Source organism: Microtus pennsylvanicus, chromosome X, assembly GCF_037038515.1.
Source record: "Microtus pennsylvanicus isolate mMicPen1 chromosome X, mMicPen1.hap1, whole genome shotgun sequence".
In the NCBI taxonomy this organism is placed as follows: domain Eukaryota; kingdom Metazoa; phylum Chordata; class Mammalia; order Rodentia; family Cricetidae; genus Microtus; species Microtus pennsylvanicus.
Genome location: NC_134601.1, coordinates 13,259,707 through 13,275,463, shown reverse-complemented (window position 1 = coordinate 13,275,463; position 15,757 = coordinate 13,259,707).

Below are 15,757 nucleotides of genomic sequence, written 5' to 3'. Positions count from 1 at the left end.
CTAAACTGGGACAGGAAGCCTCTCTTAGATGAGAGTGCTTGCTTGCCTCTAGCAAGCAGAGCAGACCCAAGAAATTGCTGCTGCCAAGAAAACATGCTTTACTCTATTCTTTCCCAAGCTTTTCTCAGGCTTTCTGTGGATACAATTGTCCACAAGTTGGGCAGCCATTCTGTTGAGAGAGCTGCGGACCTCTTCCCACAGCCTGGCTCCCGGCTGCCTGGCTAGTTTATGCCCTGAAATAACAACACACAAATTGTATTCATTTAAACACTGCCTGGCCCATTTGCTCTAGCTTCTTACTGGCTAATTCTTACACCCTGATTTTCCATTTCTATTTATGTGTGTAGCACCCCAAGGTGCGCTTACCGGGAAGATTCTAGCCTACATCCATCCTGGGTTGGAGCTTCATCTCGTCTGCCGAAGAGAGCAGAACTAAGGCGTATGAGCTCACTTCCTCTTCCTCTTCCTCTCAGCATTCATTTCTGTTTACTCCACCCACCTAAAGGCTGGCCTATCAAATGGGCCAAGGCAGTTTCTTTATTAGCCAATGATCTTCCTCCATCAAGGCATTGTGTTCTTGTGAAGCTTATGTAAGTGTACTACAGAGAGGAAATGAAACAAAAGACTTGGATAGTTTTGCAACACCTAGAAGATAACTGTTGGGTGAGATTGCTCATTCATTTCTGGCTTCCCAGACCCAAAATAATCACACAGAAACTGTATTATTTGCAATATTGTTTGGCCAATATTTTAAGCATATTTCTAGCTAGCTCTTACATATAAAATTAACTCATTTCCATTATTTTATATTTTATCACTAGGATTGTGGTTTACCGGCAAGGTTCTGGTGTGTCTATCTCCTGTGGTGCCTACATGGCTTCTCACTGACTCCACCTTCTTTGTCCCAGCATTCAGTTTAGTTTTCAGGCCTAGCTCTATTCTGTGCTGTCATAGGCCCAAGCAGCTTTTTTATTAATCAATGGCATTCACAGCATACAGAAGGGAATCCCATTTCAGATAACAGTGTTAATATTATAAATGCTTTGATAATGATTTTTCCTTTGCCAGTCTTTGTAGCCTTAAAGCTCTAGCCACATTTACCTACCTGAAGATGTTTTCCTTCATTGGTTTGTAGCATAGATTAATATAGTGATTCACATGTCCTCCTGTATATAATGTTCATCTATTTTTCAAAATTCATAATCCTGAATGTAATCTTCAGAGATGATCTTGCATTAGAGAGTTCCAATGAAAGTTTCCTAAAGATCACACCTTGATACTAGCATTTCAGAAGAAAACCTTCTAAAGCTTATTTCATAATTTCAGAGGCTATGAAGATTTAACAAATCTAGCAATGAATTATTTGAAAATAACTAAGTTTTAATATATTTATGTGTTTACTTATTTAATGTACTGAGTCTAATTAATGTTACCCATACATGCATAGGGTTATGCATTGAGGAATGGGCAACCAGTGGCAACAACCTAAAGAAAAAAATGAATCTATTTCCCCCAACATCCATCAGCTCTCAATAGCTCCTTAGCTAAAGGTATGTCTTCTGGAGCCCTACTTTACTCCATAATGGAATGCTTAACTGCCTTGCTGTTCTCAAGAAGAACAATGCAAAAATGGAGTTTTCTGGACCTGAACATACTGTTATATTTATAAACTTCACTTAGCATGTGGCATGGTTTCAATTTTAGAAAAGAAGTTAAACATGCTAGCTAAAAGTTTTATGACAGATTGTCCACAAGTGCCAACTGCATTTAATAAACACAAACAGTAGATTAACCTGATCAAGTAGCACAGTGTAAATTTGCAAGATACAATGTGAACATCAAATTTCTTGTTTGGAAATTCCTAGACTTCGCCTCCTTAAAATGACCTACATATGAAGCAAAATGGAGTTTGCTGACTATAGAACATTTATTTTCTCTCTGTCAGCCTGGGGTGAATGCAGATTTCTAGAGTTCATGAACCTTTCTGCTTTTTCAGTAAATGACCACCCTCTTCTCCATAGGATTCCCTGCATCACAATGCTATGTAAAGGCTCTTATCTTATTCTTCTTGATTTCCTCCTAGTTTAAAGAATCCCCCTCCCTTTTTTACCACTGAGTAGTACACTGACATCATGAAATTTGCAGGCAAATGGATGGATCTATAGCAAAACATATTCTGTAAGATAAACCAGAACCAAAAAGGCAAATATAATATGTACTCACTCAAAAGTGGCTTTAAGCCATAAAGCAAAGAAAACACAGCCTACAGTCTGCAGCCCCAGAGAAACTAGGCAACAAAGAGGACTCTAAGAGAGACACATGGGTCTACATAGGAAGGAGATAAAGACAAGACCTTTTGAATAAATTGGGAGCATGGGGTCATGGGGGAAGGTAAAGGGGAGAAAGGAAGAATGGAAGGGAGCTGAAAATGTATAGTGCAATAAAAATAATAAATAAAATATTAATTGAAATAAAAAAGAATTTCCCCTTTGCTTTCTTGTAGGTTTTCTTATATCATTCAGATGGTTCATTTTTCAGCTTTTCTCTTTTTCTAAAATTAGAAGTCCTCATATTTCTCTTTCTCTATCTACAGTCTTAAAGTAATCTCAGGAATATATATGGCCTCTTAGACATATAGATGCAAGTGGTTTACAAAGGAGAGCAAGAAGAGGGAAGCAACTGATTCAACAATATTTATACATTATTAATAGTTTCTGTACAGTAATTATATTATTTAAGATACTTGGCTAAGAAAATTCATTGTATTATCAAATTAAGTCACCACAATAACCCCACCACATGCTATTCGGTATTATTCTTAGGTATTTACATGATTGGCCTTCTACAGATACTAAATCATAACCCCTCCTCAAACTCATAGTTGTGAGACTTCCCTTCTGCCTTCACTCCAACAATTTTGATCAACTGCATCATTTTAAAGGTAAATATGGCATAATTTATTTAATCTAAAGTGAAGAATTATTTCCTTACATTTCGTTTCCACCATTACATCAATTCTTTGCTGCTTTTCAGCAAGATTTGGAAAAGTTACTTGCCTTTGTTCGTTTAGGTTTCTCTCCTTCCCTTCTCTTTTGAAACCATTCCTGTCAGATTGTAGTAATTTGCCAAAGCTCCTTATTTTTCCCTCAGGTTAATCATGATCCTAGCATTTCTAGTGCCAGTGATCAAATATCAGCCATGCTTTTCTTTGACATATATGTAGTCTCGGATGAAACCACATCATCTTCATTGGCATACTTCCTTCCCTTTGTTTCTATTATTTCTGTGCATTTCCTCATATCATGTTGGCTGATCCATTTCTGTCTCCTTTACTAATTACTTTCTGATTACCCTTCTTGATTAACTGGAAAGTGTTATGCCTGAAGGTGAAAACTCCACTGAATTATAAGACCTCTTTCTCCATCTATACTCACTAATTAAGTTGATATAGTAGTTTTTTAAAGGGTTGTGTTAACAAAGTATCATAGTTCTAGGGGTTGAAAATCTAAGATTATCTTATTCTTATCTTTTTCTTCTTTGAGGTAAAAGTACTCCTATTTGAGGCATTACTCCCTGTCTTTCAAGTGGCTATTTTCATGTTTGCATGACATTTTTTTGTGTGTCTGTGCATTTGCATGAATCTGTGAACCACCTGATGATTTTATATGGCTATCGGGTGTATTCAGATAAGAATAGTCTTATTACATTTTAATTTGATCACTCTTATAATAAACCTGCTCTGAATGAGCTCATGTTCTAAGGTATCAGAATTTAGGTCTTTAACATGTGAATTCTGAGATGGGGACAAACCTATAACTTGATTTTAGTAAATAACTTGACTTTGGATAGCATCCATGTATATCTGTATCTCTGCTATGAATACAAGAAGTCTGTTATGTGGTACGATTCAGATATTTAATATTTGAGATGTTCATACCAAACTATTCATCTCTGTACTCCAGTTATAAAATCTCAACTCCTTTCTAGTTTTCTTTACTTTTTGCATTAAATTTTATACTTTATATTATGTTTTATAGCTTCATATAAGTTCATGATTTTTAATACAGATTATCTAAATGCATACTTTTCAATATTGTTATTACATTATGGATCTGAAATGTTCTCTTAGAGTCTGTGTATCACTCCAGAGACTCCAGAGTGACACTTTTGTGAAGCGGTAACATTTTTCAGAGGTGGGGCCTGGAGGGAGGCCCTTATGTACTAGTAGCATGTCTTTGAAGGGAATTGTGGGACGTTTGCCCCTTCCTCATCTACCTTCTCCCAATTTTTCTTGTAATAATTTCTTTTACCCTTCAACTGGACCTTAGGAACTCAAGTCCAGTGCTCCGATGTGGGTCTCTGCCTCTGTTTCCATCTGTGGTTGGGACGAAGTTTCTATGGTGATATTTAAGATAATCATCAGTCTGACTACAGGGCAAGGCCAGTTCAGGTACCTTCTCCTCTATTGCTTAGGGTCTTAGCTGTGGTCATCCTGGTGGATTTGTAGTAATAGGAGCGGTGGGCCATTTCCCGTCACCCAGCTAGCTTTATCGGAAATAACAACACAGAAAATGTATTCTTTTAAATACTGCTTGGCCCATTAGCTCTAGCCTCTTACTGGCTAATTCTCACATCTTGATTAACCCATTTCTAATAATCTGTGTAGCACCATGAGGTGGTGTCTTACCAGGAAGGATTCAGGATGTATGACCTGGTGGCTGGCCCCATGGCGTCTGGCTCCCTGCCTTCTTCCTCCCAGCATTCTGTTTGGTCTACTCCACCTATCTAAATTCTGCCCTACCGGCCAAGCAGTTTCTTTATTAATTAACCAAGGAAAGCAACAGATAGACAGATGACCCTCCTCCATCATTTCCCTTTTTTCTGTTTAAATAAAAAAGAAAGGCTTTCATTTTAACATAGTAAAATTACATATAACAAAACAGTTATCAAGCAAGAATTACAGTTATAATATTTATATCTCTTTTATCTTTTATCATAACTAAGGAAAACTATAACTATCTATTTATTCTTCAACTCCATCAAAGACTCCAGAAGGATATAATATTACCTAAGTAAACAAGAAATAAGCAACTTCCAAACTCTAGAAATGACAGAGAGATCTTGCTGCCTGGATAGTTACCCAAAGTTCTTTTGTACCATTGGGGCATCCATCTTCAGCCTTCAGGCCCATAGTATCCAGAGACATTTCCATGAAGCATGAAATTTCAAAGGCAGTTTAGTCACTTTCTGCTGTGTCCTGTAGAATATCTTGCAGACTCTTTCATGAATCAGGAACCCCGAAAGACCATCTTGCCTTTAGGCAAGTTTAACAGTTCTCTCTCTGCGGGTTCTTTGCATCCAGTTTATGTAACAGTCCATGCAAGAGTAGTTTCTTGCCCAAATGGCTAACCAACTCCATAAGGAGCCTCTTTGTTGCCCATCTTCCTCTTGATTTAGATTGGTGCTGCCAGGAGCAGATATGTCTCATTGTCATGAAAAGCCCTAAGTTATAAAAACATTCAAAATTTAAACCTGCTCCATCATGGATTCCTGGGAATTTTTGTAGAGCCAGGTTTCTTGCTAACCCCATAATGGCCCTCTCAATCAAGATATCTTTTTCCTTGTTCTCATACCTGTCCTTCCTCCATCTCGACCATCCCATTCGCTCAAGTTCTCCCTAACCCTCCCCTTCTCCCCTCCCCTTCCCTTTTCCCCTCCTTTCCCCTTCTCCTCTTCCTTCTACTCCTTGCCCTCATGCTCTCAAATTTTGTTCGGCCATCTTGTCTGTTATAATATTCCCAGTTGAAGAGTGAAGGAGTGAGAGTAAGCAAAGAAGTCAAGACCATGAAGGGTTCACCCACTGAGACAGTTTGCCTGAGCTAATGGGAGCTCACCAACTCCAACTGGGCTGGGAGTGAATGAGCATGGGATCAAACTAGTCCCTCTGAATGTGGTTGACAGTTGGGGCAGACTGAGGGGTCAATGACAGTGGCACTGGAATTTGTCTCTAATGCATGTACTGGCTTTTTGGGATCCTATTCTCTTTGGATATATACCTTGCTCAATCTAGATGTAGCAGGGAGGGCCTTTGACTTTCCACAGGGCAGGGTGCCTTGCCCTCTCTTAGGATTGGATGGAGGTGGTGGGAAGGGTGTGTGGAGGGAGCGGGAGGAGGGAATTTGGATTGATATTTTTTAAAGTAATAACATTAAAAAAGAATATTATAAATCTGTCAAAAATAATGATCTTATAAAGCAAAAAGAAAATTTCTTTTAATACAATCTTTTCTCATTTTACATAGATATCTCAGTTCCCATTCCCTCTCCTCCTCCTGCTCCATTCTTCCCTCCACCCCACTCCCTATCCACTCCTCAGAAAGAGTAAGGCTTACCATAGGAAGGCAACAAAGTCTAACACATCACTTCAAGGAAGGACCAAGAAAGGACCCCTTATAATCCAGGCTGAGCAAGGTATCCCTGCAAAGAGAATGTGCTCCAAAAAGCCAGTTCAAGCCAGATCTCATTATACCACGTGGTTGCTGGGAATTGAACTCAGAACCTTGGGAGAGCAAGCTGTGCTCTTAACTGCTGAGCCATCCACTAGGGATAAATCCTGGTCCCACTGCCAGTGGTCCACAGACTTCTCACACCTCACAACTGTCCCCTACATTGAATGGACCTAGTTTGGTACTATGCAAGTGACCCCCACTATCAGTCCAGAATCAGAGAGCTCTCACTAGATCAGGTCAGCTGTTTCTGTTGGTATCACCATAACGGTTGACCCCTTTGCTCATATTATCACTCCTCCCTCTCTTGGACTCATCTCTGGAAGGTTGGCCCAGTGCTTAGCTGTTGATCTCTGTATCTTCTCCCATCAGTTTCTGGGTGAAGGTTCTATGATGACAGGTTGTAATCAATCTAATTACAGGAGAAGGCCAGTATAGCCATCCTCTCCACTGTTGCTTAGCTGGGTCATTAAAGGCTAGCCATTAAAGGCTAGACTCACAGCCAAAAGTAGTCTTTTTTAATTTATTATTGGAAATTTCACACTGCTAATTCCTTAAGCAAGAGTGTTGATTCCCATATGTAAGTATTTTCTTTCATACATAAAATCTAATCAATCAGCAAACACTGTTCCGTAGTCAGAATTCACCCAGAAACTAATCATTTTCCAACCTGACCTAAATTACCGGCCTCTTGGACTAAAACTGTTGAAGATAGTCTCCTTTATTCACTTATAGCTCCTCAGACATATACTATTAATCAAAACCAGGGTGATTTTTAGAAAACCATACAAAGCCAGGCAATGGTGGCACATGCCTTTAATCCAAGCACTTAGGAGGCAGAGGCAGGTGGTGGTTATAAGAACTACTTTCAGGACAGGTTCCAAAGTTACAGAGAAACCCTGTCTTCAAAAACAAACAAACAAAAAAAAAAAAGAAAAGAAAAGAAAAAAAAAAAGAGAAAACCATGTGAATTCCCTGCTTTGGATTCTAATAAATATTTTATTATGTTGGATACTAGTTATCCTTATAAACTTAAGCCTTATTATACTTCCTTCTTCTTCTATCTTCAAGCCCTAGTACACTTCCTTCTACTCACTCTTCCTATTTCCTGCATGCTCACTGGCCTTCTTGCCCTTGCTTCTGCCAGAGATGGTTTCCATCCTATTGATAGCATAGTTAGTTTAATGGTTTGCCTCCTTCAAATATTTGCTCAAATGTCATATTCTTAAAGGCCTTTCCTGATCTCCTTGCTTAAAATGTCAACTCCTTTTGCTTGCTAGCTCTGTCTGTACCTCTGCCCTGATTTTGTTCTCAGCATTTCTCCCATCAGATAAACTATATAGTTCATTTTTTATTGCAAGTTTCTAACTGCAGAACCATCACATGTACCTCTGCTTAGAGATTTATATATTCCCTGTCCATGACTATTTTGAAGAAATATTAGTTGGCCCTCAAAGTTTTTCTTCAACAAATAGTCATTTCAGTCTTCCTTATCTGTGATCAAAGCAGAAACATAAAGATAAGGACATCACAGTTTTTGTCCTTGCCCTTGAGGAAATCACAGTGCAATCAGGAAGAAAACTAGGACTCCCAGTTTTCCCAGAGGCAGCACTTGGCCCAGTAAAGAGCAGTCTTAATCTGAAAGGAGACAGTCACTAAGTGAAGCCCACATGTTCTTTACCCCAAGGCTACTTTGACTTTGCAGTTTTCCTGTATTCATAAAAATTATAAGCACACATCTCTGCAACTTCTCTGATTTATATGCTTGTAAAGTTGTGGCATGCAAATGAAATAATTTAAAAATTCATCAGAGTATTTAGTGTTTGGGAATGAGGACTCCATACTACTATAGGAGCCTCTCATTTGCTGTAACAGTGAGGTCTGGTTTCAAATGCAGGAAGACAGCTGCTTTTTAAGCAATACTACTGTGCCCTTTTCTTTCTTAAAAAAAAACCCAAACCCTTTTTTATTTCAAAATGAATAATCTCCCCCAATTTACCTCCATTGTATGATTTGAAAAACTGTGATGCATGCATTTTTAACATGAGGAATCAAGTTTGTTCATGAAAAGAGTTGAAAGAACCCTAGATTGAATCTTTGTTCAAGAAGTGCTACTGATTGATTCTGTGACTTGAAATCTATTTTTATGACACTTACTTTCTTTCTGTTGCTTTTTCCATCTGTGTAACAGATCTTTTCCTATACCTTTGGATAACAGCAATATTCACTGATCTCTCTAAGGACCAAGAATAATTTTCTCCTTCATGAAAACTCAGTACTTTATACCCAAGTAGGATTAGTCTTGGTTTTTTGTAATCTGTCTTCAACCACTTTATGACCTGCCTGTGTGAATGTATTACTTTTGCTATTGTTTTAAAAGAATATTTACCAAAAATGCAAATAAAAGCAGCTTTTACATATTTTGACACAGTTAATTGATTCTTCCCTTCATAAAAATGAAGTAAATAGTATTTTGTAAAAGTGAAAGCTGAGATTCAAAGAGCATTTTAATTTTTATTTAGTGGACATTTATACAGCACTTCCTACACTCTAGCTCTAAGGCCTTTTAAACATTAACTGATTTAATTCTTATTTAACCTCTTGAAGATATAAAGGCATTGAGAATTTAGAGAAGCTTGGCCAAGGTTACAAAGCTCTTAACTGTTAAAGTTAATATTTATGCCCAGGAAATGCTCTGGATCTATGCTCTTAGCTTACACCCCCCCCCACACACACACTCACACGCACATGCACAAACATATACACCATTAAGGAGGCTGGATATCTGTCTTCACCTAGATTTCTGACAGTCTACATAACAATTATTGTTTGTCCAGGTACAGTCCCTAGGTCCCACAGACACTGCATTTCTTTTCTTCTACATCTCCTGTTCCTAATCTTGCAAGTGCATTTCATTTATATTTAAGCCTCTTTTTTTTTTTTGCTATTATCCATGTGTGCTTGTTTCTATGGAAGTCATACTCTTAATGCCTTCTTTCTCCTAACTAACCTTCCAGTTGGTCTACTTGAGAAGCTGATGGTAGGCTTCCCACCTTAAATCACTCTGTACAGATCATCACTTTATAATTTTAAGTTTAGAGTCCAGCATAGGTGATCAAGCATACCTTGTCGTCTAGTAATAAGGAGGCTGAGTGAGACAGGATGATTGCAGCAAGTTCAAGACCAGTCTGACAATGAATTTCATGCTAGCCCTATTATAAACAGGCCTTACTATAAGCATAGATTCCCCCAAGTGGATTTTATTTTTTTATAAATGTATTTAAGAGCAAAGTTTTACACAAAAATTTGTCCTTTACAATATATTTTTAACATCTTTTATTGGATTCCTTAGTCTTCATCAGAGGGACACAACAACATAGACACTGAGGAAACCAACAATGCCTCATTCACAAGTGGCTTGATCAAAATGTACTGGGTAAATTTCTTACCCAACTCCTAGGCTTGTTCTGTAATAATAATAATAATAATAATAATAATAATAATAAACTGTGTTTATTTTCTTTATCACTTGTTCATCCAGATATCCCCACTTTAACTTTACCTATGCTGCTTAAGTCCTTCTAAGAAGGTAAGGCCAATACAAATTCTGCTTAGGAGTCAAAATGCAAACATTTTCTTTAGAATCTTCTCTAGAACTCATCACATTTGCGATTAACAGAACTGTCTTCCTGAGGATCTGGTAACACTGACCTGTAGAATGTGGATGACAGGCTAAATTCAGGCCCTTGTTAGCCAGCTTCAGGAAAATCACAAAAGAAAACTGAAGAAAAAAAATCAGAAACTGAGACCCACCCAAGGCTATTATTTTGATTTTTCTAGGGAGTGATTATATAAAAGTGGCACTTGTTCTGGAATAATTTATATTAGAGTCACACTTAGAGATAGCACAGTCCTATTAAGAGCTCTTAATGAAATTATTATTCAAATAATAAGATTTTATTAGATTTTTAGCAGTAATGGTATTCATTGCAACAGAAGATTGATCTGGCACTAAAATTTAAGCTCAGACTCTGAGTGTACAGGTCGTGCCAATGTTAGAAGAACAGTTTGATTATGAAGAGCATTATGAGAAAGTATTGCTCTAGAACATGTTTGTGCTGGACATTCACAAAACTGAGGAAAACAATTTTGTCTTCAGTTTTAATATAAAACTTCTAATAGGCAATCTCAATTTACCTAATTAACTACAGTCTGGGATTTTACAATCAGTTGTTTGTTTACAGAAATTTAATGATACAATCAGTTATTTCTACAAGTTTACTTATCTCTCTGCTCAGCATTTTTCTACTTAGAGCTAAAGTACTTATTTTAGTCTGAATTTCTTTTCTGACCCCTTTCCCCCCTTTTCTCATGTTCCATGGATTGGGAACTAAATCTCAAAATGTGCCTTGCCACTGAATTCCATTGTCAGACTTTTTGACTATTTATGATTCTGAAACAAGGTGTCACTAAGTTGCCCATGCAGGACTTGGACTGTGATTCTCCTTCATCTACCTTGCAATTAGCTGAGGTTACTGGCCTGTGCACTAATCCACCATTTTCATCATTGCAGTCTTGGATGATTGTTTTTGAAGGGCTGTTTCATGGAAGGTGGTGTGATATTCGTCAGGGTTTGGCAAGGGCACACAGAGACAAAAAGGTATGCAGCGTGTTAATGTCTATATTGTTCCCTCAGCTGTTTGATTATGAAGGGAACCTGAATTTATTTTTGTACCTTAATAATTGTTCAAGTTTTGTATCCATTATTTTAAAAATATTCTGTTATTGTAATATCACTTAAATATGAGGTGTTTTATATTTTATAAACAACTATAGAAATAGCCCATTCTTTTGGAGGGATACCTTGCACAGCCTAAATATAGGAGGGAAGGCCATAGTCCTGCCTCAAAGTGATGTGTTGGACTTTGTTGACTCCCATGGTAAGCCTTATGCTTTTTGAGGAGCAGTTGAGGAGTGGGGTGTGAGAAAGGTGAAGGGAGCAGGAGGAGTGGAGGGACTGGGAACTGGGATAGCCATACAAAATGAGAAAAGATGGTATAAAAATAAATAATTTTTTAAAAAAGAAAGCAAAGCTCTGAACTTTTGTCAGACCACTAGAATATCAGAGTCCCAATTAGTCTACTATTAGATCCATTCATTTTCTACATCAGTTCATTGCCCCTCCCTAATCAGAGTAATTCATGAATTTTGAACATACTCACACATTAATCACTTTCTTAAGCAATAGTAAAAGCAAAGCTTTTTCAAATAGGTTCACTTTGCATTTGTCTTTCTCATTATAAAGGTTCACAAGGTTATTTAACTTTTTAATGTTGCATGGCATTTTAGCTTTACAGGAATGGCCTCAATCTCATTTAAAGACTCCTGAGCTAGTTCATAGACTAATTACCAGCTGTAGATGTTCTCTCTGTGCTGAGGGTCTGCTCAGTATGATGAATGTTCATCTCTGCTGGTTGAATGGATTGCAAATGAAGTGATTAATTTAAAATATCAAGTAGTGGGGAGAGCAAGTATTTTTGCCACAACACCCTCCAGTTTAGAGTAGACCCCCTTCATAGAGCAGTGGCAACATAGCAATAAAACTGAACAGGGAGGAACCTATGCCAAGAGAAAAACCCACAGGGTATACTGATTGTTCTTTGTCCAGGAGTGGGAGGAAAGTTTCTGTGAGCCAAGAGCATCCCTTCCTCTGTCCTGCTGAGCAATGAATGCCCTTGACTTATTTCATGATAAAAACTTGTTTTCAAGACGAAAACACTTACTTAACACTGAATGCTTTCTTGGCTTATTCTCTTTTTTTCTAAGCTAGAGAAACAGAAATTAAAAGATTATCAATGGTAACACAATTTTCTCTGCAGTAAAACATGCACGAAACTAATCATAAGCTCCGTTAGCCTGGGGACATTTTCAAAATGAACAAAATGTTAAAGTCAATGATATGGAGGCAATTAACTTAGGTATATTTTCTTCTGACCTTAGCTCATGTTTTCCAAACTAATTGATAGCTATAGTAAAATTAACTAGATTGATCTAGTGGAACTAGTAAATCTTTCCTCATTAGCAGAATTGGTTGATAATGTGGTGGTATGGAGAGAAACACATACACCTTTGCCTTATATTGCTTGGAAGGCCATGGTTCACATTTATATTACACAGTGCCATCCTGATACTTGTTGACAACCCACTCTACTTATTAGTAATGTCAGTTTTCATCCCAGGTTACCCTGGATTCTGTGAGAAAGTATACAACTACACTGTTATTTCTCTTTTACAGGGATAGCTCTATATTCAAATCAATAGGGATATCTCTGACTTGTAAGTTGTTTTTATATACTGTTTTCTGGATCTTTAAGCAAATGAATTGATGAAAAGTAAATATACACATGAAGTCAGTGTTATTGAAACTGAATATTGCATTAGTATCACAGACATTGTTACTTAAAAAATAGAAATGACTGTTTTAGACCGTGTAAGTTTGAACTAACAATTGGTACAGCAGAGCTAATCTATTTCTGTGGACTACAAGGGTAGGAGTGATTCCAAATATCTGTTATTTTCCACATTCAATCTCTCTGAATGCACTCTCCTTATTCCCAAACCCAGTCATTTTTAAAATAAGGATACCAATACTATAGTACTATGGCCACCATGATGATTTTATTTTAATTTGATTATTTACATTAAAGGCCAAATAATGTCTTTGGTCCTGCAAATAGGGCCACATTACAAGATATAATGCATTAGAAATGAATTTATGGTATAAAATCCAATTCAAAACAAGCCCTCTATATCATGTAATAGAAAAAAAATGTTTTAACAGGGCCATCTTATTTAAATCCAGTTACATGCTTATAAATAGTAGTAGCACACTCTATTTACCAATTAATGAAGCTGCAACTTACTGTGGATGACTCACTTAAAACACTGCCACCAGGTAATTATGTGGATACAAACCTGCTATCACTACAGGTCCTGCCATTCAGAGAGGTAGAAAAGTTATAATTCTCTATTTTGCAGAAGAATTTAAACTTTTAGGTAAATCTTGCCTTTATATGCGGTTTTATTAATGACATACAGTGTTTTAATTGTCTACATTTAGAGGGGCCAAGTTTGAAGCTATACGTTGATGCAAAGTGTGAACTCATGTTTTAAGGCAAACAGAGTTTGAAGTCCTTGAAATAAATGCTAGTTAAAAGTATGGATTTCAGGGTTGGAGAGATAGCTTATTGGTTAAGAGCACTTGTACAATCATGAGAACCAGAGTTCAGACTCTAGAACCCTGGGTACAAGCTGACCTGGGTTCACATCTACCTATCCACAAACACACAAGTAAAAAAAAAATAAAAAAATCTTTAAAAAACAAGAATGGTGAATCTATTCTAGGTGAGCACAATATGGAAGGGGTTGTGCGTACATCCACAGTCTGTATATTTGAAAATTTCTTCTGGGGTCTACTCTATGCCATTTCTGATATTCAGTCATCTTACATGCAATTCTCCAATATGAAATAGATGACTTAGGGACATAAAGCTGTATTTTTTGTACTGTGCATTGAAAGTGATGATGACAGGATCATACTCAGATGTCTTTTCAGTGCTGTGGGTTCAATATAGTTTTGCAGTGTATGTTTACACATGGAACCTATTGTCTTAGTTGCTGTGCGAATTACAGAAATATATCCAAATTGGAAATCATTTTCCTCTGTGGATTAGTCTATTCTTATTGGTGTTATCCAAGGTCCCTAAGCATACTGATTATTGTATGTTTCCTTTTTTTATAATGCCCTCTTATTTGTGTGGAAACAAGTACCTCTATGGTAACTACAGACATTGCTCAATTCAGTAGAATGGTACAGATTCATTATTGAGACAGGCAATCTTTAGCAGCAGAGTCAGCAAGAGATATTTAAAATTCAAAAATCATTCTGCTTTTCTACTGACTACTTCATTTAAGGATGACCTGAGATTCTGTCATGAGGTGAGAGATTATATGACATCTGTTTCTATGCTTTCAGAATGCTCTCTGATACAGGCAATGCTGCTTTTCCTCTGCTTTCTTTTTTGCCTCCCACATTTCATAAATTAGACGAGTGTATATAAATTAGAACAGTGAACACCTCTGTGATGACCTTTCTGTTATTCTGCTTTTGATTATTTCGGGGTTTACTTCTTGCTAGAGAGGCAAAGCATGCTGACACATTTCAATAGTGTCTGAAAATCATGTTTGCATGGTATTTCATAAAATCACGTGCCGATCTTGAGGACTGGGCAGAGTAATTAAAATATGTTCTTGAAAGTCATAACTGATCATGGACATGCTTCCAACTGATGAGCTTCACAACCCCTAACTTGTATAGATTTTCCTTAAAGAGAGTGGGCAGAAATAGACAAGATCTCCTCAGTAAATTGGGAGCATGGGGATAATTGGAGAGGGTAGAAGGGAAGGGGAAAGGAAGGGAGGGGAGCAGAGAAAAATACATAGCTCAATAAAAACAATAAAAATGAAGATGCCTTTAGCAACCAGTTTTAAACAATGAGAGAAAGTATTACTACTTGAATAAATCTTTTAGTTTTCAAAGCTTTTTCCATCTGTTATTTCATGTAATGCTTTAAATAGCTTTCAAAGATAGGCAAATCCAATGTCATTAGTTGATTATCTTGGGAATACAGCATGTTAAAACTTCAATACCACTTAGTGGCAAGAGGCTGAGGAAGGCAGTATGAATTGTCAGAAATAATCTGGGATCCGACAATAAATTTAGTTTTAGATTTTCCTAGAGATCATGGCTACCTGGAAATCATGTCAGTGTCTGAGGCTCATAATGATGCTCTGTTCCATGTTCCAACAAGTGAACAAGCCGCAGTGGTTGGTGTAGTAAGTGTAGTGGTGTACTGAACCTTGTAGGAGTCAATAAGGTCCTATATAATCTTTTTAAAAAATTTCTTTATTGAATCTTTGGGGGTTTCACATCATGTACCCCAATTCTGTTTGCCTCCCAGTCCCCTGATCCTCCTTGATCCCTGCTGCACTCCCTCCCTCATGAAATAAAAGAAAACAAAGTAAGTAAAAACAAGAACAACAACGATAAAAATCCAATAAACCAAAACAGAACATAAACCACACCAGGACCAGAAAAACTTCTGTTTCTCCTCTCCTCCCACCTATCCATCACTTCTTCAGTTGTCCTGGTGTCAGCTGAGGATTTGGTATGTCATATAGTATACCTTTTTG